We start from the raw sequence: 27,538 nt of genomic DNA, 5'->3' as shown, positions 1-27,538 counted from the left end.
TTCGTATGGCGGCTTCCACCTTTCTCACACCCCCCGCCCCAGCAGCAAACATGGTGGAGGAGTTGGTTTTCTCCTGTCAGATACCTGCTCCTTCACCCCAATCCCACTGCCACCCTCTGTTACCCTCCCTTCCTTTGAGGTGCACTCTGTGCGCATCTACTCCCCCTACAACCTCCAACTGGCTGTCATCTACCGCCCCCCAGGGCCAGCCACCACCTTCTTTGACCACTTCACCACCTGGTTACTTCATTTCCTTTCCGCGGACATCCCTACTATCATCATGGGCGACTTCAACATCCCCATTGACACTTCCCTCTCAGCTGCCACTAAACTTCTATCTCTCACTTCCTCCTTCGGCCTCACTCAATGGTCTTCTACAGCCACCCACAAAGATGGCCACACACTGGACCTCATCTTCACCCGCCTCTGCTCCCTATCTAACCTCTCTAACTCACCTCTTCCTCTCTCTGACCACAACCTGCTCACATTCTCCTCCCTCTTCACTCCATGTCTACAATCCCCACCCCACTCACTTTCACACCCTCGCAGGAATCTTAAACACCTTGACCTACACTCATTCTCCGAATCCCTCCTCCCTCTTACAGATATAAGTTCCTTACACAATGCGGACGACGCTGCCGCTCTATATAACACCACAATAGCTGTAGCTTTGGAATCCGCTGCCCCACTTACACATACCAAAACTCGCAAAATCAACAGACAGCCCTGGCACACCAGCCTGACCAAAGAGCTGAGGCGAGCTTCCAGGGCTGCTGAGCGCAGATGGAAAAGATCCCACTCCAACGAGCATTTCATCGCATTCAAACAGTCCCTCACTACTTTCAAGACCACACTCGCCACAGCTAAACAAACCTACTTCTCATCTCTCATATCCTCCCTGTCTCACAACCCTAAACAGTTATTCAACACCTTCAATTCTCTCCTCCGCCCCCCAGCACCTCCTCCCTCCCCACTCATCTCAGCTGAAGACTTTGCCTCATTTTTCAAGCAGAAAATTGATAACATCAGGGACAGTTTTGGTCAACAACCCCCAGAGCCCTTCCTCCCGACTTCCCAGCCCTCCACCTTCAAAACCAACTTCTCCACCATTACAGAAGATCGACTCTCCACTCTACTCTCAAGATCACATCTCACCACCTGTGCACTCGACCCGATCCCATCCCACTTCATCCCAAACCTCACCACAGTCTTCATCCCAACCCTAACCCATCTCTTCAACCTATCACTAACAACTGGTGTTTTCCCCTCAAGCTTTAAACATGCCTCCATCACACCTATCCTCAAAAAGCCCTCTCTTGACCCATCCTCTGTATCTAGCTATCGCCCTATATCACTTCTCCCATACGCCTCCAAGCTACTGGAACAACACGTCTACCTTGAACTGTCCTCCCATCTCTCTTCTTGCTCCCTCTTCGACCGCTTACAATCTGGCTTCCGGTCATACCACTCCACTGAAACTGCCCTTACTAAGGTCACCAATGACCTCTTAACTGCCAAGAGCAAGCGACACTACTCTGTCCTCCTCCTCCTGGACCTGTCGGCTGCCTTTGACACAGTGGACCATTCCCTATTATTACAGACCCTCTCATCCCTCGGCATCACAGACTTGGCCCTCTCCTGGATCTCATCATACCTAACAGACCGGACATTCAGCGTCTCCCACTCACACACCACCTCCTCACCTCGCCCCCTATCTGTCGGAGTCCCACAAGGTTCAGTCCTAGGGCCCCTGCTGTTCTCTATTTACACCTTTGGCCTGGGACAGCTCATAGAATCTCATGGCTTTCAGTATCATCTTTATGCTGATGACACACAGATCTACATCTCTGGACCAGATATCACCTCCCTACTAACCAGAATCCCTCAATGTCTGTCCACTATTTCATCCTTCTTCTCCACTAGATATCTGAAACTCAACATGGACAAAACAGAATTCATCATCTTTCCCCCATCTCACGTGACCCCCCCTACGAACCTATCAATTACAGTAAATGACTGCCCACTCTCCCCAGTCCCACAAGCTCGCTGCCTCGGAGTAATCCTTGATGCTGATCTCTCCTTCAAACCACATATCCAAACCCTTTCCACTTCCTGCCGACTTCAACTCAAAAATATTTCACGCATCCGTTCATTCCTCACCCAAGAATCTGCAAAAACCCTAGTCCATGCCCTCATCATCTCTCGCCTTGACTACTGCAACCTCATGCTCTGCGGCCTCCCCTCAAACACTCTCGCACCCCTCCAATCTATTCTAAACTCTGCTGCCCGACTAATCCACCTGTCCCCCCGCTATTCCCCAGCTTCTCCCCTCTGTCAATCCCTTCACTGGCTCCCAATTGCCCAGAGACTCCATTACAAAACCCTAACCATGACATACAAAGCCATCCACAACTTGTCTCCTCCATACATCTGTGACCTCGTCTCCCGGTACTTTCCTGCACGCAACCTCCGATCCTCACAAGATCTCCTTCTCTACTCACCTCTTATCTCCTCTTCCCACAATCGCATACAAGATTTCTCTCGCGCATCACCCCTACTCTGGAACTCTCTACCACAACATATCAGACTCTCACCTACCATCGAAACCTTCAAAAAGAGCCTGAAGACCCACCTCTTCCGACAAGCCTATAACCTGCAGTAACCACCGATCGACCAAACCGCTGCACGACCAGCTCTACCCTCGCCTACTGTATTATCACCCATCCCTTGAAGATTGTGAGCCCTCGCGGGCAGGGTCCTCTCTCCTCCTGTACCAGTTATGACTTGTATTGTTTAAGATTATTGTACTTGTTTTTATGTATACCCCCCTCACATGTAAAGCGCCATGGAATAAATGGCGCTATAACAATAAATAATAATAATAATAATAATAATAATATCTTCTCATATATTCAGAAGCAAATAAGTAGAATGGCAGGCACATTTTTCTTCCCTTTTATATCATCATGAAGAAATCGTACCCAAATGCCCTTTACAAAGGCCTTCAGAGATGGGAGACGAGAATATGTAATAAAGCAAAATGATAAATTGGTCTTCTAGTGCTGATAGACACCGCCAGAGGGATGTCACTGGTGATTACAGCAGCTATTCAATTTAACGCATCCTTCCGCGGCTGCAGACAAATGCAATACACTGTAGTTAAAGTAACAGAATAAGGCCGGGATCACACATGCGAGAAATAGCCGAGTCTCGCATGTTAATACCCGGCACTGTCGCCGGCACTCAGGAGTGGAGCGCTCAGCTGCATGTATTGCTATGCGGCCGCACGCTCCAATCCGAGTGCCGGCGGCAGTGTCAGGTATTAACATGTGAGACTCGTCCGTGTTTCTCGCATGTGTGATCACAGCCTAAAGGTGTAAAAACATTCACCAGTTACAGTGTGAAAATAATCCATCCCCCCTCCACTTCCCTATCACCCTTGCAATTTATCCTGTTTTGCTACCTCACAACCTGGAATTTCACTGATTTTTTTTAGGGTCTGCATCAGTCCAAGTAAAGAACATGCCTGGAACTGTGAACATTTGGTTTTCTTTTCATTGTGTCATAAACCGCAAATAGGACAAAATAACTGAAAACTTAAGTGTGCAAAACTATTCACCCCCTACAGTCAGTAATTTATACAGCCTCCTTTTACAAAAATTACAGCTTCAAGTTGCTTTGGATAAGTCTCTATGAGCTTTCCACATCTTGCCACTGGGATTTGTGCCCATTCCTCAAGGCAAAACTACTCCAGCTACTTCAAGTTTGATGGTTTCCTCTGGTGAGCAGCAATCTTCATGTCTGACCACAGATTCTCAATTGGATTAAGGTCTGGGCTTTGACTAGGCAGCTCCAGAACATTTACATACAGTATATGATGGGCCCCACATAATGTTCCATATATAATGGGTCCAATATAATGCTCACGTATATGATGGGCCCCAAGAATGAAAAAAAATGAAATATCTCTCCTTGCTGGACGCTTCTCTGCTCCGGACTTCTCAGCTTCACCATCTTCCGGGTCTCTGCGCTGTGACTGTTCAGAGCAGAGAGTGCGTTGTAGTGACATCATTGTGCCCTCTAACCTGAAACGTCACAGAGTCAGGAGATGTGGAGGAACAGGAGAGGTAAATATTGAAAGTACCAGGGTTCTGAGCAAGCAGAGGGGCCCTCATGCTGGAGCTTGCACCAGGCCCCCATAACGTACTGATGTCCCTTACAGCGAGTGGTCCCTAATATGGTAAATTTAAAGACACAGGACAAACATTAAACTGTTCAATAAAAATAGCATTCTAAAAATGGACTAAATGCAGTAGAACCTGATATAAGACACTTTGTCATGACTACGGCTGCCGCCACGCAAGTCATTGCTATGGTCGCAGGTGCCGTGCCCGCCCTGCCTCCTAATACTTACCGCTCTGTTCCGGCAGCGTGGCGTCTCTCTCCCGCTCTGTCCGCTTCACGTCCAGCGGCGGACCTGAGCATGCATCTTAGGCCGTGGCCCTTTAGCTCATTACACTTGATCTGGACCATCTGCGGTCCAATCAGATGCTTTTACTGGCTATATCAGGCCGCCCTTCCTTAGTGGAGGCACCTGATTATTATTGTGTGGTTCTGTGTACTCATTTTAGGCCGTCTCTGTGGGTACTTGCCTGCTGCTCTTAATTAACCCTTTATCTGCTTCTGTTCCCCAGTAGTCTCCTGTTCCTCTGCTGCTCTAGTGGTCCTATGGCTCCTGGTCCTACTTAGCGGTCCTCTCTCTCCCTGTCTCGGTCCCTTACCCTGGTGCTTCAGGGCTCTCTCTCCCGTACACCCAGGTTCCTAATCTCTAGCTACCCTGCTGGCGGCTGTCCCGCCAACCCTATTTGTTTTTGTCTCTCTGCTTCACTACGAGCTGTCCCTCTTGGTAACAGCTGTCGCGGTACCTGACTCCCCTGAGCCTGCACCTAATGATCCCTGTAAAGTATAGGGGTCAGCTCCACCTGGTTTGATCACCCGGGAGAGGTTGGGTGCCGCGGCCCAGAGAGTCCACTCCTGGAAGCTAGTCCCTCCTAGGTGTCACAATATAATCAAGCCATGGATCCCGCTGGTACCTCCGCCCCCGCTCAGAAGGAATTAGTATACTTGCGAGGGAATCAGACTCGCATTATGTCCTTCATGAAAACTATGGATTCTCGATTGTCCCCAGAAATGCCTCCCAGCTAAATAGCTAGCCTCCAGCAGGAGCTTGTCCAGCAGCGTGATACGCAAGCCCACATTTTGACATATATGGCTTCCATGGATGATCGTTTACTCTCCCTACAGTCAGCTGCCTCTTTGCAGGCATCGGCCTGCACCCCTGACTCTATTCCTCACCCTCCTCCTTGCCTCGGTAAACCACCTCGGTATAGTGACGATCCTAAGCTTTGCAAGGGTTTTTTAAATCTGTGTCGTTTGCACTTTGAGTTATTACCCCAGCAGTTCCCAACTGACCGTGCTAAAGTGGCTTTCATTATCTCCCATCTAGAGGGAGAAGCCTTGTCTTGGGTAAACCCCTATGGGAGCGAGATAACCCCGTGGTCTCAAGTCTTCCGACCTTTTTGGATACTTTCCGTAGAGTCTTTGATGAACCGGGTCGGTTAGCCTCCCTTACTGAGTCCTTCTTTAATCCCCATCAGGGCGCCCTTACGGTCGGACAGTACGCTATTCATTTTCGTACGCTGTCTTCTGAGTTCGGCTGGAATAATGAGGCACTAGTGGGGGCTTTCTGGTGGGGTCTCTCAGGCAAATTTAAGGATGAACTAGCGGGTCTTAATACCCCAACCTCATTGGAGGATTTTATTTCTCTAGCTACCCGCATTGACCTCCGATTCCAGGAACACTCCCGGGAGCTGGCTAGGGAGAGGAGGTCCTTTAGATCATCCCCCTCAGTAAGTTGGCCACCTAGTCCACGACCCAACACTACTCCCACAGTGTCTATTGCAGAACCAATGCAGGTGGATCGACTCAAGATGGCGGAACTCTGTCGGAAGAAGAGACGTTGCACAAGGCCTATGCTACTACTGCTGAGGGTCTTCGCATTTTCTCCGCTCTTGCCCAGGGCACCCGAAAAACTCGTCCACCCAGGCCAGGTAAGAGTGGCCTCCCTAGGTGCACTTATTTCCTGACTACCCCTTAATATGTCTGTCCTCCTTGTCCTTGAACAGAGACGGGAATCCGAGGAGGCGTATGTGGATTAGGGTGTGGAATACAACTTTATTCAGCTTGAAGAGGTGAACAAGTATCACATTGCGGTAGTAACCTTGAAAAATCTGTGTTTGATTGTGTCAGTGGAAGGCAAACCTCTACAAGAGTACATCACCATGGTTACGTCGTAGGTGGTGATGCAAATAGGAGCCTTACACCAGGAAAAGATTGCCTTTTATGTCTTGCCCAATCTATCTCTTGGCCTTCCCTGGCTCAGGTTGCACGAGCCAGTCCTTGACTGGTGCTCGGGTGAAGTTCTTCGTTGGGGCCACTCTTGTCACGAACGATGCCTGTTGCCCATTCCTCGACCCAGCTCTCAACGATCTTCTTCTGATCTTCCCAGCCTTCCTACCTTCTACCAGTCATTTTTGGATGTCTTAGATAAGAAGGAGGCGGAGAGTCTTCCCCTGCATCAGCCGTATGATTGCCCGATCAAGCTAATTCCTGGGGCCACCCCTCCTAGGGGCAGGATCTATCTGCTGTCTCCAGCAGAGACCTCGGCCATGACTGAATACATTCGAGAAAATTTGACTAAAGGTTTCATACGGAAATCCTCTTCTTCTGCGGGAGCTGGGGGGTTTTTTGTCCGGAAAAAAGACGGAACCCTCCTGCCGTGTATTGACTAGAGAGGTCTAAATAACATCACGATCAAGAACAGGTTAGCAAAGAGTGAACCAGATTTATTTGTACTGATTTTACTACTGTGTGGAGGTGCCATTTTGCAGTTCTCCTCAGGCAGCAGAGAGGCTAGGTTCACCCCTGTTTGCAATGCACAAGTATTGCAATGCTTTATAACTGTAATTTCTGTACTGCACTACTCTGAGAAAAATCTAGAAAACTTGCTAGCCTGGTGACCCGAGGGTCGTCATCATGATCTCAGGTCACCATAGCAATTTTGCCCCATTTTTTTTATGCTGTTCAAGGAAGGGGTTAACTAGTGTGACAGTTTCATAGGTCGGGTTGTTACGGACATGGTCAGAGCAAACGTGAACTTTTTTGGTTTATTTTGTTTAATACATAAAAATACAAATTTATGAGTATGATATATTTTTATTTTTTATTATTTTGTAATCTCTTAAAATATGTTTGCAATTTTTTTTTCTTTTTTGTTCACTTTATTACTTAGTCCCTATATGGGACATTCACTTTTAGCAGTCTGATCACTCTTGTAAACCATTGCAATGCACAAGTATTGCAATGCTTTATAACTGTAATTTCTGTACAGCACTGATCTGAGCAAGATCTAACAAACTTGCTAGCCTGATGACCCTGGTGACCATAGCAATGATCGGGCACCAATTGGGGGAGAGGAAGCCCCATCCCTACCTTCTAAATTAATATCAATTGCAGCATTTAGGGGGTTAAACCGCAGTGCGGGCATGATGGCGGAACAACCAGCAGCGATAATGCATGAAATAATTCCCTTTCATGACTTACAGGGTACGTCCAAGGTCGAAAAAGGGTTAAAGAGGAGACACAAATGTTCTAATACTGTATATAAAAAAGCAATGCCGACTTTTTCAATCTCCACTCTTTTCAAGCATGTTCTTTCTGGAAATCACGTTAAAAGTGCAAAAAAAAACAGCCAAAAGAATTAGCATTTGCACATCAATGTAAAAATGACTTGCTGTTCATATGTTCAGTCTTTTGTGACTTTTTTTTATTAGCTTCAGGAGTAAAATGGCTAAAAGAAGTGACCCAAATCACTGGTGGCTTACATTTGGAAAATGCCACTATGTTATATATGGGATAAAGAAAAAAGCCAGAGGCAAAGCCTCCACAAAACACATCCAGAAAAGACACTTCAGAGAAAACAGTCGGTGTCTTTCTCAAGTGTCTTCTGCTTCAAAAACAATGCAGGTACGGCAGCTTCTAAAAGACACCATGTGTACATTTTCTCATTGGGTGTTTAGAACAGTGAGTACGTAAAAGGAACCTGTCACCAGTTTTTGATCCTATGAACAAATGCCACCACCTTTAACTGCTCCTGTGCTGCATTCCACAAACATGTCTGTCAGCTCCTGACTCCCCGAGTATGCCCCCCAAAATACCATTTGATATGCTTCCGCGCCGTATGTAAATAAGAGGGGTCCGGTCCAATGGGCGTCTTTGCTGCGGCATATGTCCCTCCTATCTGCTCCTAATCGCGTCCTCCTGCTTAGATTGATATGATGCGTCTGATATGATGCGCCATTCACATAGCAAACCTAGAGCTTGTGCCTGCACAGTAGCCTCACAGGACCGCACAGGCGCACTCTGCTCTGCCTTACTGTGAACAGAGCAAAAAATAGCAATGTGCAAGCGCATAGCTGATTAATGCTCTGCTCACAGTAGGGCATAGCAGAGTGCGCCTGCGCGGTCCTATGAGGCTACTGGGCAAGCTCTCAGTTTGCTATGTGGATGACGGGAACATATCAAATGATATTTTCGGGGGCATACAGAGGGAGTCAGGAGCAGACAGATACGTATGTGGAATGAAGCACAGGAGCAGTTAAAGGTGGTGGTGTAAGGGAGGTCCAGGACCGTAGTCATGGTCGAGCACTCTTGCGCATCTGTGCCCTGGCTTCCTCTTACATGAAAACCGCATTCTCTTACCAGCATACTTGTGTCTTCTCTCACTGTGCCATCAGGGATTCCACTGTGGTGCTGAAGCCTTTCTGTAATTGAGACACAGTCCGGTTCAAATGCAACAAGTGAAACTTTACTTGAACAACTTGGCAGCACATTCTTGTCAGTTACAACATCAACACTAAGTTCCATGCAGTTCTCATTTTATTTTTTCCCTGTACTCAGTTCCATGTCCTCCAGTACATTACGGGGTAATAGCGCCTTAGGTGGTACCTCATCGTTCTCCTTGTTCAGACTTCCTGTGCTTGGGGATTCTCTGGCCCTGTTTCTCCCCGGTCCTGAGAGCATCGGCCCATGCAACTATCTGCCACATGTTGAGTAATCTGTGCCCTGTACTTTCCCGTACCCCTTCCTTTCTCCAGCTTTGAACTGCTGCAATCCTGCTGCTTGACACCATACTTATGTCTTATAGACTCCGAATGGCTAAGCTTCTTTTCTTTAACGTAACGTGACTGCTGTGGTGTCCTGGGCCAAGAGTCCATGTGGACTATTCAGGCGCTCTCTCCCTTCTCACTACCTAAAGGAACATTCCTAGTTTACCACACAGCAGTACCTCCTATTTTTAACCCTTTCCTATCCTATTCACTAGCTGAAAGCTCTGTACACCATAATGCCCCCATCTAGTGGCCAATCCAATAACTGCATTTACCCCATACACCATACATAGCAGCAGTACAAAAGCATAACATTATAGACTCAGTAAGACACAGTAATACAAATAACAGTGTAGCAGTACCATTGTATAAGAGTGGTAATACACTAAGTCGTGCAGCAGTACCATCATATATTACAAATATACATAAATAGGCTCAAAAACTGGTGATAGGTTCCCTTTAAGGGTTTTTTATATTAGAAAATGTGTGGCTCCTTTTTTCTGCTGTTAGAGAGCCCCTCTAACTGGAGAATATGTCAGCTTTTGACAGGCGCTATCAGTAAAGCTAGGATTCTAGCTGGGAATGTGATCTTAATTTTATTGCTTATAAAATTCAACTTTATATTCATTTTTTTATTCTTTGAAAATAATGTTCAGCTAATGGGAACATTTTAAAGACCTATTATTTCATGAACTTCCATGACATAAAAAAAAGTCATGTTATCAGATTTGATACTATAATTATCGGTGTAGGAGCTAAAATATTTCACAGAACACACAAAACATTTAAAAGGTCAAACTTGAAAAGGTCCCTGGAGAAATTTCGACTTTTCATTAACTGTGAACACAACAGACTTGACCTCTCACCTTAGAGCTGAAATGTTATCAGTAAGATACTAAACAAGGTTTTTTTTTTGTTTGTTTTTTTAGAATACCTAATTAATAGGATGATGTGATCTTGTAAAGTGATGACACATCGCTACGAACCTGAGAATAAAAGTACTGTCGTGCTGATTAGTCTTTTACCCTAGCACAGCAGCACTCCGAGGCACCTAGCTGTGCAGTCCCATGTACTTAAATGGTCATTCTGCAGTTACTGTATACAACAGGTACTTGAAGCTTGATGCAGGAAAATACTGAAAAATTGTTGATCACATCACAGAAAAAAAAGAAGCCATATTTACCAATACCTGGTTACAATACCAATGTACTGCAGAATATAATCAGGCCAAAGTGATATACAGTATGCTGGGGGAAACACAGGTGCAAAGTACCAAAGAACAATGGCTCACACACCTATCATTTGTGAAGAGAATGGTTGCTGAGTATGATTGATGCACACAGATAAGGTCTGCACAAGGTGCTAGTCACACATGTACCTGTAGTTCACGGTGCTGGCTTGGTCACACCCATCCTATTAGATCAAAGAAGCTGCCAAATTTGTATACTGTGTGTAAAGTTAAAAAAAAAACTTCCAGAGGCTCACACAGGGAAAGCATGTGACTGTATTTCCTGTGTTTTCCTGTGTCTGTGTATGAGAGAAGCAGCCTGCTGTAGATGCTGCACAGATAGAGACACACAAATGATTTATTCCTGATCTATTAAGCTTAGCATATATTGTTCCTGTTTGTTCCTGAATAAAGAAGCTCTGATGTCAAATGCTTGGAGGGTATCCTGAGTAATCCGCTAACAACAGATTCCTGCTGAAAAGTGTAATGCTTCTATTTGTCTGAGGACAGAATTGGACATAGGAAGAGAAAATGTGTTTGTGTATACTCATAGGCTGATTCTGTCATTTAAAGGGGTGATAATCAAAACAGACAAATCTTTTATTGAGTAGGACATATATCCATTATGGCTTTAATTACAGCCATGTCGCATTGCAATACTGGCCAGATTATGCACCACATACGAATGTGTGACTTCCTGTTCCATTTTTTGCTTTCCTCTGATTTCTGGTTTGCTGGTGTGGGGTTCTACTCGGGGCAGTTTAGCTTTCCCTTTTCTCTCTTTAGGCTTTGTTAATTAATTTGCTGTGCCGAGGCGTCTAGGGCATCGTAGGTACGTCCCACGGCTAATTCTAATTGTGTTGTCAGTTTAGGGGTCTTCAATTCACTAAGTTACCAACCTCTCTGGCTATCTGGTTGCCTAGTCTATTCCCCTGCTATCCTCCTCAGTTATCTAATCATAACAATTGGTTATAAGTTTAGAATCATGGACAAGTTTGCAAGTTTGAGGACTTCAAGTCGAGCAGATTCAGGGACATGTATTTGGTGGTTCTGCATCCAAAACCCCTCCTTAAAAGAAAAATCAATGTCTTTAGAGTTAAGAAAAAAGTCAGTTAGGTATCCATCTTTAATTCTCGCAAAAAAATGTTTGGAGTCCAATATTCCCCAAAAAATTTATGGACAGATGGGACAGTCAGTGTTAGGGCCCCGTCACACATAGCGACACACCAGCGATCCCGACAATGATATGACCTTGTCAGGATCACTGGTGTGTCGCTACATGATCGCTGGTGAGCTGCCAAACAGGCAGCTTCACCAGCGATCAGCACCAGTGACAGGAGGGTAACGAGCGACGCACGTCGTTTAGTTACCCAATGTGTAACTTGGTTACCAGCGCGCTGGTGCAGGGAGCTGGTAACCAAGGTACACATTGGGTTTCTAAGCAGCGCGCGTCACTTAGAAACCCAATGTGTACCTTGGTTACCAGCTCCCTGCACCAGCACGCTGGTAACTAAGGTACACATCGGGTTTCTAAGCGCTGCGCGCCTCTTAGAAACCCGACATTTACCTTAGTTACTGTTGCGCTGATCGCTGGTCTCCCGCCTGTCACACGCAGCGATGCATGCTGGCCAGCGGGAGACCAGCGATCAAAAAAAGTCCTGGCCATTCCAGGATGATCAGCGATAATCGGCAGGGGGGCCGGTCGTTGGTCAGTGTCACACACTGTGATCTCGCTGGTGAGATCGCTCTGTGTGCCGGGAGCTTTAGACCTCTCCTGAGCTCCTGGTTAAGTAAATATCCTTCACAGAGCATATCAGCCTTGCTATTTCTTGATCAAGTCCAATAAGAAATTATAAAAGTAAACTTGGAGAAAAATAAGGCCCAACGTGCTTGTCTTGTAGACAATCTCTTAGCTAAAAGGCATAGCCAGATCATTAAACTCAGGAATTAAGGGGAGTGGGTAGCGATTTTTAATGGTAATCGTATTTATTTCTCTTTAATCAATACAAGGCCGCAGAGTTGAGTCCTTTTCTATAAAAAACAAAGGTGCTCCAGCTGGTGAAGAAGGTTGAATGGAGCCTTTCTCTAAATTTTCATCTACATATTCTTTTAGTACTTTCAATTCTGTCTCAGAAAGATTGTAAATTTGAACAAATGGAATGGATGCTCCAGGGAGCAATTCAATGAGACAGTCGTAAGAACGATGGGAAGGCAGTTGATCGGCTTTCTTCTTACTGTACACCTCACTGAACTGCTGGCACTGGAGGTGGTAGTTTATCATAATTCTGATGACAAATCTCGGATACTTGAATTTGTTTGAGAACAGGTAAATTAGCATGGAAACTGTTCTTACAGTACTGTTCTTACGGTACTCAGAGGGAAAGGTAATGGTTCTCAATGCCCAGTTGACAGACAGGTTATTGATTGAAAACTAGGGAATTCCTAGAATCACTGGAAATTTTGGAGTTGAAATAAGATGAAAACTAACCGCTTCATGATGATTCGGTTCAATACAGATTTCAAGTTCAATTGTCTTGTGAGTAACAGGTCCAGACAATAAAGGTGATTCATCCACAGTTTTCATATTGATTGGCAAGGATTTAGTCCTACTTGCAATGTTATTTTGAATTGTGAATTGAAAGTCCATGAAATTCCCTCCTGCTGAAGAATCTAACATAGCAGAGCATTGTATTTTTTTGGCTCCCATTTAAGACCTGTATGAGAACAACAAAATGAGAAGATTGCAATTGCCCTTTGCCTTTTTACTGAATTACAGATGAAATGGTCTGCATACCCAGATCTTGCCATTTAGAAAGGTCTAAATTGCTTGCAGTTTTGGCATTTGTGAAGGCTATAGTCTTTTTATTAGGACAATTAATGGCAAAATGTCCAGAGTCGCCACAATAGAGGCATAAGTTTTCTGTATGTCACCTCTTCTCTTTTTCAGAGAGGTTTTTGGATTACTCCAATTTGAATAAGGTTCAGGCACACTTTCCATTTGTTGTTGGTTTTTTAATGCACATTGAGTAAAGTAGTAGTCAGGATTGTTTCCAAATACTCACAGTCTTTATTTTCTTCATTCAGTGTGTCTCTGATCAACTCAGATGTACAATTGAATAAAGTTCTATACATTTTCAGGGGTCTCGACCCTTGCAAGTTCATCCTTTATTAGCTCTGATAATCCTCATCAAAATTGACTCCTCTGGGCAACTAAAATCCATGTGGTGTCTGCAAGCCAGAGGTGGCATTTGGATGTAGATTCAGCTAAAGAGTTCCTCCCTTGACATAGGTTATGCTACTTGTTTTCAGCTGCAGCACAACGATCCGGGTCAAACACTTGATCCATAGCTGAAATGAAGGAAAATAAGCTTTTAAGGATGTCAGAATTCTTTTCCACAGAAGGTGAGGCCCATGCCAGAGCCTCATCAGTCAGGAGATTAATGATGAGCAAAACCTTTTTCCTGTCAGTGGAGTTTGTTACATCTGAAAATAGATATAGTATTGATTAAGGAATCGACAGAAATTATAACAATCCCCACTGAACTGCGGCATGCATGTGCTTGATTCTGGGCCGCAGTTGTGCAAATCCAGAAGTTGCCTCTATAACTCAATAATTTTTTTGACCCAACACCTGAGGTTGCAGCTTAGAAAATGTTTCTTGATATGTGGCAGAAAAATTCTGAAGTTCAGCAACTTGTTGCCTCAGGGTGGTTGCAACAGACTCGATTTTGTGCCTGAGATTATTCTGTTATGGACTGATCTGGGTTTGAGTAGTGGTATTGCAATAACTAGGGGCAACCGTGGCAAGTAGCATAGTCAGGAATGGCCAGGGGGTCGGTCCATAGGAGCAGCATCATAGGTATAGGATCAGCAGGTAGCATAGTCAAGAATAGCCAGGGGGTTGGTACACAGGAGCAGCAATGCAATTAGCAGACCAGCAGGTATCATATTCAGGAACAGCCAGGGGTCAGTACACAAGAAGCAGCAGTTTAATCTTGGAATGAAGCAGCAGGTGAAAAGTAGCTTGATTAAATCTTGCAAGGAGGGAAGTGTAATGCCAGGTTTAAGTAGGGTGCTCAATCAGGGTGGAGCCAATCAGGAACTCAGGGTGGATATATTCAGGAACTCAGGGTGGAGACAATCAGAAAAAACACAGGTACTAGTATCTCAGCAAGGAACTGTCCAGTGAACTGAATAGCTGAGGGAAGAGCTGCAGCCTGGTGCACAACAGCTGCTGCGTTCGAGATCTGACACATAGTCTGCTGCGGTCTTGCATGTCCATGCTCGATGGTCATGAAATGAGTGCTATCCACATAATTTTAGCAACTTACATTAGCTAATATGACTGTAAACAGATGTTTATATGTTGTTGGAGGTGGTGGTGGAGCGTTTTTATTAAAAGATGTTGGAAAGTTTGCTTATTTAAATATAATAGGATGCAGCGGTCCCTGGGGATAGAGTGGTCTCCTACACAGGAATGGCAAAAGGACATAACAGACTGATGTCAGATCAAAAATTTTACTATTAAGGAGGCAACAAGCTTAATGTTTACACAGTCTTACATGAAGCAACAAGCTTGATGGTTTCAACAGTCTCTCAAGACTGGCACTAACAGTCCAGGACAAGGCAGAGGGGTCCATGTAAAGTCCAAGCTTTTTTTTTTGCATAACTTTCCTAAAGCAAAGAGCATCAGCTACTGGGAAAATGTACAGAAGATTGACTTTTTTGAAACACAGGGCAATCAGTAAAGATTATGCTGGAATATGTTTGGTGCAACAACTCCATTCATTTCTATGAGAGTTTAGTTGCCAAATTTGTATACTGTTGTGAGTTCATTTTCCCCTTCGTCACTGAGGTCTGGTGAACTCCCTATTCTGGTAAAGGAAGGTAATGAGCCTGATTATCAGGCACCTGAGTCTAATGAGGATGACTGGCTGAGTGGAGTCACGGACTGGATATAAGGCTGCCGACGCCCTTCTGCCCTGCGGGTGATTTCTCTGTGGACTTCTAGGACACCAGTCTGATTCCTGCTCCTCTAAAGCTAAGTTTTCTGTTTTGCCTGTTAGCATTTTTGTTCTGTTTTTTGTTTTCCTTGCTTTTCTGTATTCTGCCATTCCCTGCTGAGGTGAGCTGAATCTCCTTTTGCCTGTAGCTCTGTCTTCAGAATATTCCTGAGTACTGATATAGCTTTTTTGAAGCCTAGCGTCTTCAGGGCCTTTTTCACTGTCAGTCTGTTGGCTCTTATTTTCATAGGGTTTTTCACGGATTGCAGACAGCAGCCTTCCTGTCCTTTTCTATCTAGTTAGCTTGGCCCCATCTTTGCTCAGTCTATCTTTCTGTCTGTGTTAGTATTTTCATCTTGCTTCACCGTCATTATATGTTGGGGGCTGCCTATTGCTTTGGGGTCTGCTCTGGGGCAGTTTAGATTTCCCCTTTCTTTCTTTAGGCCTATTTAATTCTCCGGCTGTGATCAAGGGGTCTAGGGCATCGTAGGAACCCCCCACGGCTACTGCTAGTTGTGTTGATAGGTTCAGGGGTCTGCAATCCAATAGCTGCCAACTTCTCTGTTTTTCTGGACTTAGCTAGCATCTCTGTTTTTGCCTCCTATGGTGACTCAATCATAACAGAATCACCCACCATACCGCAGATCCTAGGGTACTCAATAGCAGGAAAGAATTGTGTTTAAAAAAAAAAAAAGGTGTGTGTATATTCTTTCCTCTATATCTCTGAGGCCGTAGGGGGAATTTTTTTTTCTCTCTCAATGGAGATAAGGCAATTGTCTGATCGTGTGGAGCAGCTCGCTGCGGAAGTGCGGGGAATTTCCGCCTACCTTGCTCGTTCGCATGCTGTTGAACCAAAGATCCCTACACCTGATGTATTTTTTGGGGATCGATCTAAATTTTTGAGTTTCAAAAATAATTGTAAATAATTTTTTGCCTTGAAGCCTAACTCGTCAGGGAGTTCCACGCAGCAGGTTAAAATTGTCATCTCTTTGCTGCGTGGCAATCCCCAGGATTGGGCGTTTTCTTTGAAACCAGATGATCCTATTCTGACTAATGTGAACGCATTCTTTCAAGCTTTGGGGTTGTTGTATGATGAACCTAATGCTATTGATCAGGCTGAAAAGACTCTGTTGGCATTGAACCAGGGTCGAGATTCTGCAGAGTTGTACTGTCAATAGTTCCGAAAGTGGGCGGTCCTTACTACCTGGAATGATAATGCCTTGGCTGCTCTCTTTCGGAAGGGTTTGTCAGAAGCCGTACAAGATACTATGGTGGGATTTCCTGTTCCCTCTGGTCTGGACGATTCTATGTCATTAGCCATTCAGGTTGATCGGCGTTTACGTGAACGCAGGATTGCACAAGAGGTGTTGCCACCGGTTGAACAGACGTCTGAACCTGTGCAATGTGATAGAGTTTTGTCTAAGGCGCAACGTCAGGAGTTCAGAAGGCGTAATAAGCTGTGTTTTTTCTGTGGAGATGCCTCGCATATTATTTCTGTTTGTCCTAAACGAGAGAAACGCTTTGCACACACGTTTTCTGTTGGTGGTGTTCAACCTAAGTTTCTTCTGGCAATTACTCTGATCTGCTCCCTGTCCACATTTTCCGCCAAGGCTTTTGTGGATTCGGGAGCAGCGCTAAACCTAATGGACTTGGATTTTGCTAAACTTTGTGGATTTCCGATGACACCTCTGCAGACGCCTATCCCTTTGAGGGGGATTGATGCTATTCCTTTGGCTAAAAATAAACCTCAGTTTTTGACCCAGGTGGTCATGCGGGTCGCCCCAGACCATCAAGAAAATTGCAGATTTTTGGTATTGCATGGTCTGCATGATGCCGTTGTTCTGGGGTTTCCCTGGTTGCAAATTCATAATCCAGTTTTGGATTGGAAATCTGTGTCTGTGGTGAGTTGGGGTTGTCGGTGTGCTTTAGTGAGGCTCCGATTTTTTCCACCTCTCCTCAGTCGCATGATGTTTCTGACTATTTGGCGGACTTTTATGATGTATTTAGTGAGAATGAGTCTGCGTCCTTGCCTCCTCATAGGAGTTATGACTGTGCAATTGAACTAAGCCCGGGGTGTAAATTTCCCAAGTGTAGGCTCTTCAATTTATCTGTACCTGAGCACGAGGCTATGCGGTCCTATATTAAGGAGGTGTTGGAGAAGGGTCATATTAGACCATCCTCTTCACCCTTAGGTGCCGGGTTTTTTTTTGTGGCCAAAAAGGATGGTTCTTTAAGGCCTTGTATTGATTATCGTGCCCTCAATAAAATTACTATTAAATATCAGTATCCGTTACCCCTGATTTCGGATCTATTCTCTAGAGTTAAAGGTGCTTGCTGGTTTACCAAGCTTGACCTCAGGGGGGTGTATAATCTTATCCGCATTAAGCAGGTGGATGAATGGAAGACGGCGTTTAATACTCCAGAGGGACATTTTGAGTACCTGGTGATGCCTTTTGGGCTCACTAATGCCCCTTCTGTCTTCCAGTGCTTCATGAACGATATTTTCCGAGACTTTGTCGATACATTTTTGATTATCTATCTGGATGATATTTTGATCTTCTCCAAGGATTGGGATTCTCATGTGGAACATATTCGGACTGTGTTCCGGATCTTGAGGGAGAATTCCCTGTATGTCAAAGGATCGAAATGCCTTTTTGGAGTACAGAGGATTTCATTTTTGGGATTTATTTTGTCTCCGTCAACTATTGAAATGGACCCGGCCAAGGTACAGGCCATTTATGATTGGGTTCAGCCCACTTCTTTGAAGGCCCTCCAGAAGTTTTTGGGTTTTGCTAATTTTTATCGGAAATTTATAGCAAAATTTTCTAGTATTGCCAAGCCATTGACTGATCTGACTAAGAAGGGTGCTGATGTGTTGAATTGGTCTCCTGAGGCTGTTGCTTCCTTTCAGGAGCTGAAGCGAAGATTTACCTCCACCCCGGTTTTGCGGCAACCTGATGTCTCACTCCCGTTCCAGGTAGAGGTGGATGCTTCTGAGATTGGTGCAGGAGCTGTTTTGTCCCAAAAGGATCCTGTTACATCTAAAATGAATCCCTGTGCTTTCTTTTCCCGATTCCCCACATCATAATTACATTCAGATGGGGAAAATTTTCGAGAAAAGAAGGCACAAGGTTTCATCTTAGAGGTTACCGGATCTCTTTGAGACAAAACAGCTCCTGCACCAATCTCAGAAGCATCTCTCTCCACCTGAAATGGGAGTGAAACATCAGGTTGCCATAGAACAGGAGCAGAAGTGAATCTCTGCTTAAGCTCCTGAAACGCCGAGACTGCCTCTGGAGACCAATTCACCACATCAGCGCCTTTTTTGGTCAAATCCGTCAGTGGTTTAACATACCAGAAAAATTACTCATGAACTTATGGTAGAAATTAGCAAAACCCAAAAATTTCTGGAGAGCCTTCAAGGAAATGGGCTGAACCCAATCATAAATGGCCTGGACCTTGACCGAGTCCATTTCAATAGCGGACGGGGACAAAATGAATCCCAAAAACAAAATTTTTTTGTATGCCAAAGAGACATTTCGATCCCTTAACATACAGAACATTTTCTCTCAAAATCCGGAATACAATCCGAACATGTTTCACAGGAGAATCCCAATTATTGGAAAAAATCAAAATATCGTCCAAATGAACGATCAAAAAACGTGTCCACAAAAACGCGGAAAATATCGTTCATGAAAGAATGGAAGACGGAAGGGGCATTAATGCACCCAAAAGGCATCACTAGGTACTCAAAATGCCCCTCAGGAGTATTAAACGTCGTCTTCCAATCGTTACCGTGCTTGATGCGAATAAGATCATTCGCCCCTCTAAGGTCAAGCTTGGTAAGCCAACTAGCACCTTTCACTCTGCAGAATAAATCGGAAATCAGGGGTAACGGATACTGATATCTAACAGTGATTTTATTAAGGAGACGATAGTCAATACATGGCCTCAATGAGCCATCTTTCTTGGCCACAAAGAAAAAGCCGGCATCTAAAGGTAAAGAGGACGGTCTGATATTACCCTTCTCCAATGACTCTTTGATATAAGATCGCATAGCATAAATGTTCAGGTACAGATAAATTGAAGAGCCTACCCTTGGGAAATTTCCAACTGGACACTAACTCGATTGCGCAATCATAACTCCTATGAGGAGGCAAGGACACAGACTTACTCTCATTATAATAATAATAATTTTTATTTATATAGCGCCAACATATTCCGCAGCACTTTACATTTAAGTGGGGACATGTACAGACAATAAATTCAATACAAGTTAAGACAATTTAAACAGTGACATTAGGAATGAGGTACCTGATCACAAGCTTACAATCTACAAGGAAATGGGGGGACACAGTAGGTGAAAATTGCTTGTTAATTCAGGTCTGGCAATTATAATAGGGATTTTCATATAAAGCTGCATGATCCGGTCATCAGCCCGTGTGTTTAAGTGCAATAGTCAAGTATCAAGTGCAGTTATCGTGTGCATGGAGGGTGTGGAGACAGATGAATAGTAGGGTACAGATTCAGAATAATATTTGGAGAGGAGGGAACAGGGCAAAGTTAGTTTACTGAGTAGTTGATGTGGTAGGCTTGTTTGAAGAGATGGGTTTTCAAAGTGCGATTGAATAGGTCGGGGCTAGGTATCAGTCTGATCATCTGGGGAAGTGCATTCCAGAGAGCTGGAGCAGCATTCGAGAAGTCTTGGAGACGGAGGTGCGAGGTTCGGATTACGGGGGATGTTAGTCTTAGGTCATTTGTAGAATGGATGGCACGTGTAGGGCAATAGACAGAGATGAGAGAGGAGATATAAGGCAGTACAGAACAGTAGAGAGCTTTGTGGGTGAGAGAGATGAGTTTATACTGGACCCTGTAGCGAATAGGTAGCCAGTGTATTGACTGGCACAAGATCGAGGCATCGGTGAAGCGGCTGGACAGAAATATGACCCTGGCTGCAGCATTCAAGATGGATTGGAGAGGAGAAAGTTTGGTAAGAGGGAGACCGATCAGAAGAGAGTTGCAGTAGTCCAGACGAGAATGAATAAGAGCGACAGTAAGAGTCTTAGCAGTTTCAAAGGTAAGAAAAGGTCGGATTCTGGAGATGTTTTTAAGATGCAGGTGACAAGAGCGAGTGAGTGATCGGATATAGGGAGTAAAGGAAACTTCAGTGTTGAATATGACCCCAAGACAGCGGGCATGCTGCTTGGGAGTTATGGTTGAACCCTCCAGGGTTATTTCAATTTTAGGTAGAGTGAGGTTAGTAGAGGGGAGAAACACAAGAAGTTCAGTTTTGGAGAGATTTAGTTTCAGATAGAGGGAGGACATGATGTTAGAGACATCAGACAGACAATCCTTGGAATTTTGAATTAGGGTAGGGGTGTATAAGTGGGTGTCATCAGCACAGAGATTATACTGGAACCCAAATCTGCTGATTGTTTGTTCAATAGGGGCAGTGTATAGAGAGAAGAGGAGGGGGCCTAGGACTGAGCCCTGCGGGACCCCGATAGTAAGGGGACGAGGAGAGGAAGAGGAGCCGGTAAAAGATACAGTGAAGAAGCGGTTAGAGAGGTAGGAGGAGAACCAGGAGAGGGCTGTGTCCTTGAGGCCTATAGAGCGGAGCATAGTGAGGAGGAGCTGGTGATCCACAGTGTCAAATGCGGCAGAGAGATCCAGGAGAATCAGCAGGGAGCAATGACGTTTCGATTTAGCTGTTATTAGATCATTAGAGACTTTAGTGAGGGCAGTTTCAGTAGAGTGTAAAGAGCGGAAACCAGATTGTAAGGGGTCGAGAAGAGAGTTATCCGAGAGATAGCAGATTAGATGGGAGTGGACCAAGCGTTCCAGGAGTTTAGAGATGAAGGAAAGGTTAGAGACAGGTCTGTAGTGAGCAGTGCAGTTCTGGACTAGGGATGGCTTTTTAAGTAAAGGGGTTATGATGGCATGTTTAAATGAGGAAGGAAATATACCTGAAGAAAGAGAGAGGTTAAACATTTTAGTCAGGTGAGTGGTGACCACTGGTGAGAGAGACTGCAGGAGCTGTGAAGGAATGGGGTTACTGTTGTAGGTTGTAGGCCGAGCAGAAGCGACATCAAAGAAATCAGCCAAATAGTCAGGAACATCATGAGACTGGGGAGAGGTAGAGAAAACAGGAGTGTCACTAAGAACACATTAACAACCCCAACTAACCACAGACACAGATTTCCAATCCAGAACAGGATTATGGGTCTGCAACCATGGAAAACCCAATACAATAATGTCATGTAAATTATGCAACACCAAAAATTTACAATTCACTTGGTGGTCGGGGGCTACCCGCATTATCACCTGGGTCCAAAACTGGTTTTTATTCTCCACCAAAGGGGTAGCATCAATACCCCTGAAAGGAATAGGAGTCCGCAGGGGTACCATGGGAAAACCACAACATTTGGCAAAGTCAAAATCCATCAGGTTCACGGCTACTCCAGAATCAACAAAAGCCTTAGCAGAAAATGAAGATAAGGAGCAGATCAAGGAAACCGTATAAGGAATTTAGGCTGTACATTGCCCAAAACATAAGAGTGAGCAAAACGTTTTTCCCGCTTAGGGCAGATGGAAATAGTATGAGAGGCGCCCCCACAAAAGAAGCACAACTTATTGCGCCTTCTAAATTCTTGACGTTGAGCCCTAGAAAAAACCCTATCACACTTCATGGGCTCAAAAGTTTGTTCAAAAGTCAACACCGCCTCTCGCATAGCTTTAAGTTCACATAAACATCTGTCAATTTGAATGGCTAATGTCATTGAGTCTTTGAGACCAGAGGTGGTCAGGAAATCCCACCATAACATCTTTTACGATCTCTGCCAGACCTTTCCGAAAAAGAGCCGCTAGGGCATCATCGTTCCATTTAGTAAGGACCGCCCACTTTCGGAATTTCTGACAATATAACTGCCGCTTCCTGACCCTGGTTCAATGCCAATAAAGTTTTCTCAGCTTGATCAATAACATTTGGTTCATCATACAAAAACCCCAGAGCCTGAAACAATGCATCCACATTAGCCAGAACAGGATCCCCAGGTGTCAGGGAAAAACCCCAGTCCTGAGGGTCGCCGTGCAACAGGGAGATGACAATTTTAACCTGCTGCACCGAGTTCCTCGAGGAATTAGGTTTCAAGGCAAAAAACAGTTTACAATTATTGTTCGAATTCAAAAATTTAGACCGATCCCCAAAAAATAAATCAGGAATAGGGATTTTAGTTTCTACAACAGACAACTGAACGAGATAGGCTGAAATTCTCCAACTTCAGCAGCGAGCTGCTCAACACAATCAGACAATTGCTTAATCCATTAAAGAAAAAATCCTCCTACAGCCCCCAGAGAAAAAGAGGAAAAAATATATAAAAAATTCTGACACCCTTTTTTTTCCCTTCTTTAGAGTACCCTAGAATCTACAGTTGGGCCGGTTATTCTGTTATGATTAGGTAAACAAGGAGGATAGCAGGGGAATAGACTAGGCAACCAGATAACCAGAGAGGTTGGTAGCTTAGCAGATTGCAGACCCCTAAACTGACAACACAACTAGAATTAGCCGTGGGACATACCTACGATGCCCTAGACGCCTTGGCACAGCCAAAGAATTAACTAAGCCTAAAGAGAGAAAAGGGAAAGCTAAACTGCCCCGGAGTAGAACCTAAAAGGAATAGATAGCCCCCGAACATATACTGCCGGTGAGACAAGATGAGGCACAAAACACAGGCAGAAAATAGAGTAAGCAAATGATGGGGCCCAAACTGTCTAGATACAACAGGACAGGAAAGGATACTGTCTGCAATCACGCAAAAAACCCTAAGAAAAAATCCAATACGTCTGATATGCAAAAATACTGAGGCCCCACTAAATCAGAACTCTGGTGTGAACTGGATGCAAAACAAAAGATACTGATATAACAGGGGATTAGAAAAACTGAAAAGGCTGACATGTGCTGTGGCATATGGAACAGAGTCCAGCACAGGTCCCAGCAGGGGACAAGGCTGAACTCACACCAGCAAAGCAGAAATCAGAGAAAAGCAAAAAATGGATCAAATGCAAAAAGATTCAAGCAGACAAATAACTTATCTGAAAGATGCAGGACAAAGCAGGAGGCAAGCAGCCTTCCAAAATGCTCAAGAAGAAAACCAAATCACTGGCAACAACTGAGGGAAGGTTGCTCACTTTAATCTCTCCAGTCTGTAACACCTGACCTCCAATCATCCTCCTCAGGTGATTAACTTCTGTCAGCCAGACCTGCTCCATTACCAGCAGCAACCACCAGAGGGAGCCCAAAGTCAGAAGCCAGGTCAAAAGTGTTCACAACAACCAATATCAGGATGCCAAGTACCCAGGAAAACACCACTCAAGAGTATAATAATAATAATAATCTTTATTTTTATATAGCGCTAACATATTCCGCAGCGCTTTACAGTTTGCACACATTTTCATCACTGTCCCCGATGGGGGCTCACAATCTAAAATTCCCTATCAGTATGTCTTTGAAGTGTGGGAGGAAACCAGAGTACCCGGAGGAAACCCACGCAAACACAGGGAGAACATACAAACTCCTTGCAGATGTTGTCCTTGGTGGGATTCGAACCCAGGACCCCAGCGCTGCAAGGCTGCAGCGCTAACCACTGAGCCACCGTATTAAAATATACAAATTTATTAAAGAATAAATATTAAAAAGCATGAACCAAACATAACTGGGACATGTTGGAGGATTCAAAAATAGGATTTAAAAAGTAAGAGGAGAGGTGGCAGGGTGAGGCCAAGGTAAGGGAAAAAGTAGTGTTATTGTGTTTAGCAGAAAACGGGGAATGATGATTAAGTTCAAATATTCAGATGATGCATGTGAAACATGACAGTAGTACAATATAATATAAGAAACTAGGCAAAAATAAGCAGTTGATTAACCAATCCACATGGACAATACTGCAATATAATATTATGTGCTAATATGAGAGACTAACCAGTCCATATAAGACATTGATATAATACAGGGTGGGCCATTTATATGGATACACCTAAATAAAATGGGAATGGTTGATGATATCAACCTCCTGTTTGTGGCACATTAGTATATGGGAGGGGGAAAACTTTTCAGCCATTTTGAAGTCAGTCATTTTGGATCCAACTTCATTTTTTTTCAATGGGAAGAGGGTCATGTGACACATCAACCTTATTGAGAATTTCACAAGAAAAACAATGGTGTGCTTGGTTTTAACGTAACTTTATTCTTTCATGAGTTATTTACAAATTTCTCTTTGTTTACAGCCTTTGACATGTCGCAGAAGTTAACACGTGAGGAGCGGATAGAAATTGTGTTGATGTCTGGTGAACGCAGTACCCTGGTCATTGCAGCAGATTTCAATGCAAGACACCCGATGCAAGAAAACTGTCATGACTCCCATTTTATTTATGTGTATCCATATAAATGGCCCACCCAAAAAAGTTTGTCTCATCACTGAACATAATGTTCTGTGTAAACTGAGGGTCCTGTTCCAATTTTTATTTTGCCCATTCTGCAAATTCAGTGCGCTGATCTGGGTCACCAAACATTCCCATTTTATTTAGGTGTATCCATATAAATGGCCCACCCTGAATAGAGCTTACCCATATTGAAGCTAATAGACCCCACACTCAGCCACTGATTCCCCAAAGTGCATTTCACTGTTACGCTTTCTCAAGGCAAGTAAGACAAGCTTGGCCATGTAGTCAGTAAGTGAAAATTCCTTCAGAAATTGACAATAAATAGTAATAAAAAATTTACCATAGTGAAATGGTAGCATCACTTACCGTATATACTCACGGATAAGCCGAGATTTTCAGCCCATCTTTTGGGCTGAAAGTCCCCCTCTCAGCTTATACACGAGTCATATACCGGGGGCCAGCGGGGGAGGGGGAGCGGGGGTGTCAGAGACCATACTCACCCCCTCCTGGCAGGTCTCTGCAGCCCCTGCTTCTCCGTAGGTCTCCTGCGCCTGTGTTCAGGGTTTCGTGGCACCGCTCATTAAACTCATGAATATGCACATATTCATGAGTTTAATGAGCTGTACCACGTGACTGCTGAATGCAGGAAGAAGAAGATGACCAAGGGAGAAGCAGGGGCTGCAGAGAAGACCTTGCGCCAGGAGGGGGTGAGTATGACTGGGGGCAGAGCAATATTCACCTGTCCCCGTTCTATGGCCATGCACCCCTGTGTCTCCCAGGTCCTCCTGCTGTGACATTCAGCAAAGGGCACAATGACGTAGTCAGTGTGCGCCCTCTGCTGAACGTCACTGCAGAGACCCGGGAGACAGAGTGACACGCAGCGATGGAGCGGGGACCGGTAAATTTCGACAGTGCCGGGGGCCTGAGCAAGTTTCGACACGTGAGTATGTAATTTTTTTTAATTGCAGCAGCGGCAGCAATATATGGGGGTATTTATGGATCATCTTCTTGGGCCAGCATAAACCCTTGTGCAGCAGCATATGGGGGGTATTTATGGAGCATCTTATGGGGCAGCATTAACCCTTGTGCAGCAGCATATGGGGGTATTTATGGAGCATCTTCATGGGGCAGCATTAACCCTTGTGCAGCAGCATATGGGGGTATTTATGGAGCATCATATGGGGCAGCATTAACCCTTGTGTAGCAGCATATGGGGGGTATTTATGGAGCAATTCATGGGGCAGCATTAACCCTTGTGCAGCAGCATATGGGTTTTTTCTTATCTACGGAGCATCTTGTTGTGCCACCATTAACTCTTGTGCAGCAATATGTTTTTTTTATCTATGGAGCATCTTCTTGGGCCACCATTAACCCTTGTGCAGCACCACCCTCGGCTTATACATGAGTCAATAAGTTTTCCCAGTTTTTGTAGCAAAATTAGGGGGTTAGCTTATACGTGGGTCTGCTTATACACAAGTATATACGGTACATTGATTACCACAAAATATATAATATTTACATTACTAAATTCCTATGAAAATCAATAAAGTAACCAACCAATATTACTAAAAGGACAATATTCTGTATCTGTATTTCCATTGACTCTACCAAAAATTAGCTCCAACTCCTCTTGAGAAAGCGTAGCAGCAAAATGCGCATTGTGGCACCAGTGGCTGAGTGTGGGGTCAATTAACTTCAATATGGGTAAGTTCTATATTATATCAATATCTTAAATGGGCTGACTAGTCTCTTATATTAGCCTGGTAGAGTCAATGGAAATGTACCGAATATTGTCCTTTTAGTAATATTGGTTCGTTAATTTATTGATTTTCATAGGAATTTAGAAATGTAAATATTATAGATTTTGTATTAATCAATGTAAGTGATGTTACCATTTCACTATGGTAAATCTTTATTACTATTTATTGTCAATTTCTGAAGGAATTTTCACTTACTGACTACACTGCCAAGCTTGTCTTACTTGCCTTGAGAAAGCGTAACAGTGAAACGCACTTTGGGGCACCAGTGGCTGAGTGTGGGGTCTATTAACTTCAATATGGGTAAGCTCTATATTGTGTCAATATCTTAAATGAACTGATTAGTCTATTATACAGTATTAGCCCTAAATATTATATTTCATTATCTTGTGTGTGGATTGATTAATCGCTTGCTTATTTTTGCCTAGTTTCTTATATTATATTGTATTACTGTCCACAATGGTTGATTCACTTATGCTCCACATGCACCATCGGAATATTTGAACCTAATCAGTATTCCCGTTTTCTGATAAAGACAATAATGCTACTTTTACCCTTACGGTGACATCACCCGTCCACCTTTCTTCTTATTTTATTAAATTCTTTTTTGAATCCTCCAACATGTCCCAGTTATGTTTGGTTCATATCTTCTTGAGTGGTGTTTTCTTTGGTACTTTGTATCCTGATATTGGTTGCACGTTGTATTAGAACCCACCTATTTACTTGCTTAATGATGGGGAGACTAACATAGAGATGTCTCTAGCCCCTATATTCATGCATATATGCTTCTTGGACATTTTTATGGTCATGATTCTAAACTTGTAGGACACCCTGGAGTCATCAAAACACAAGAACTACTGTTTCATTCTTTTTGCTAGCCTAATT

This window comes from Dendrobates tinctorius, unplaced genomic scaffold (genome assembly GCF_039654945.1).
Source record: "Dendrobates tinctorius isolate UK_male_01 unplaced genomic scaffold, ASM3965494v1 ptg000007l, whole genome shotgun sequence".
In the NCBI taxonomy this organism is placed as follows: Eukaryota; Metazoa; Chordata; class Amphibia; order Anura; family Dendrobatidae; genus Dendrobates; species Dendrobates tinctorius.
This window is presented reverse-complemented; position numbering follows the sequence as displayed.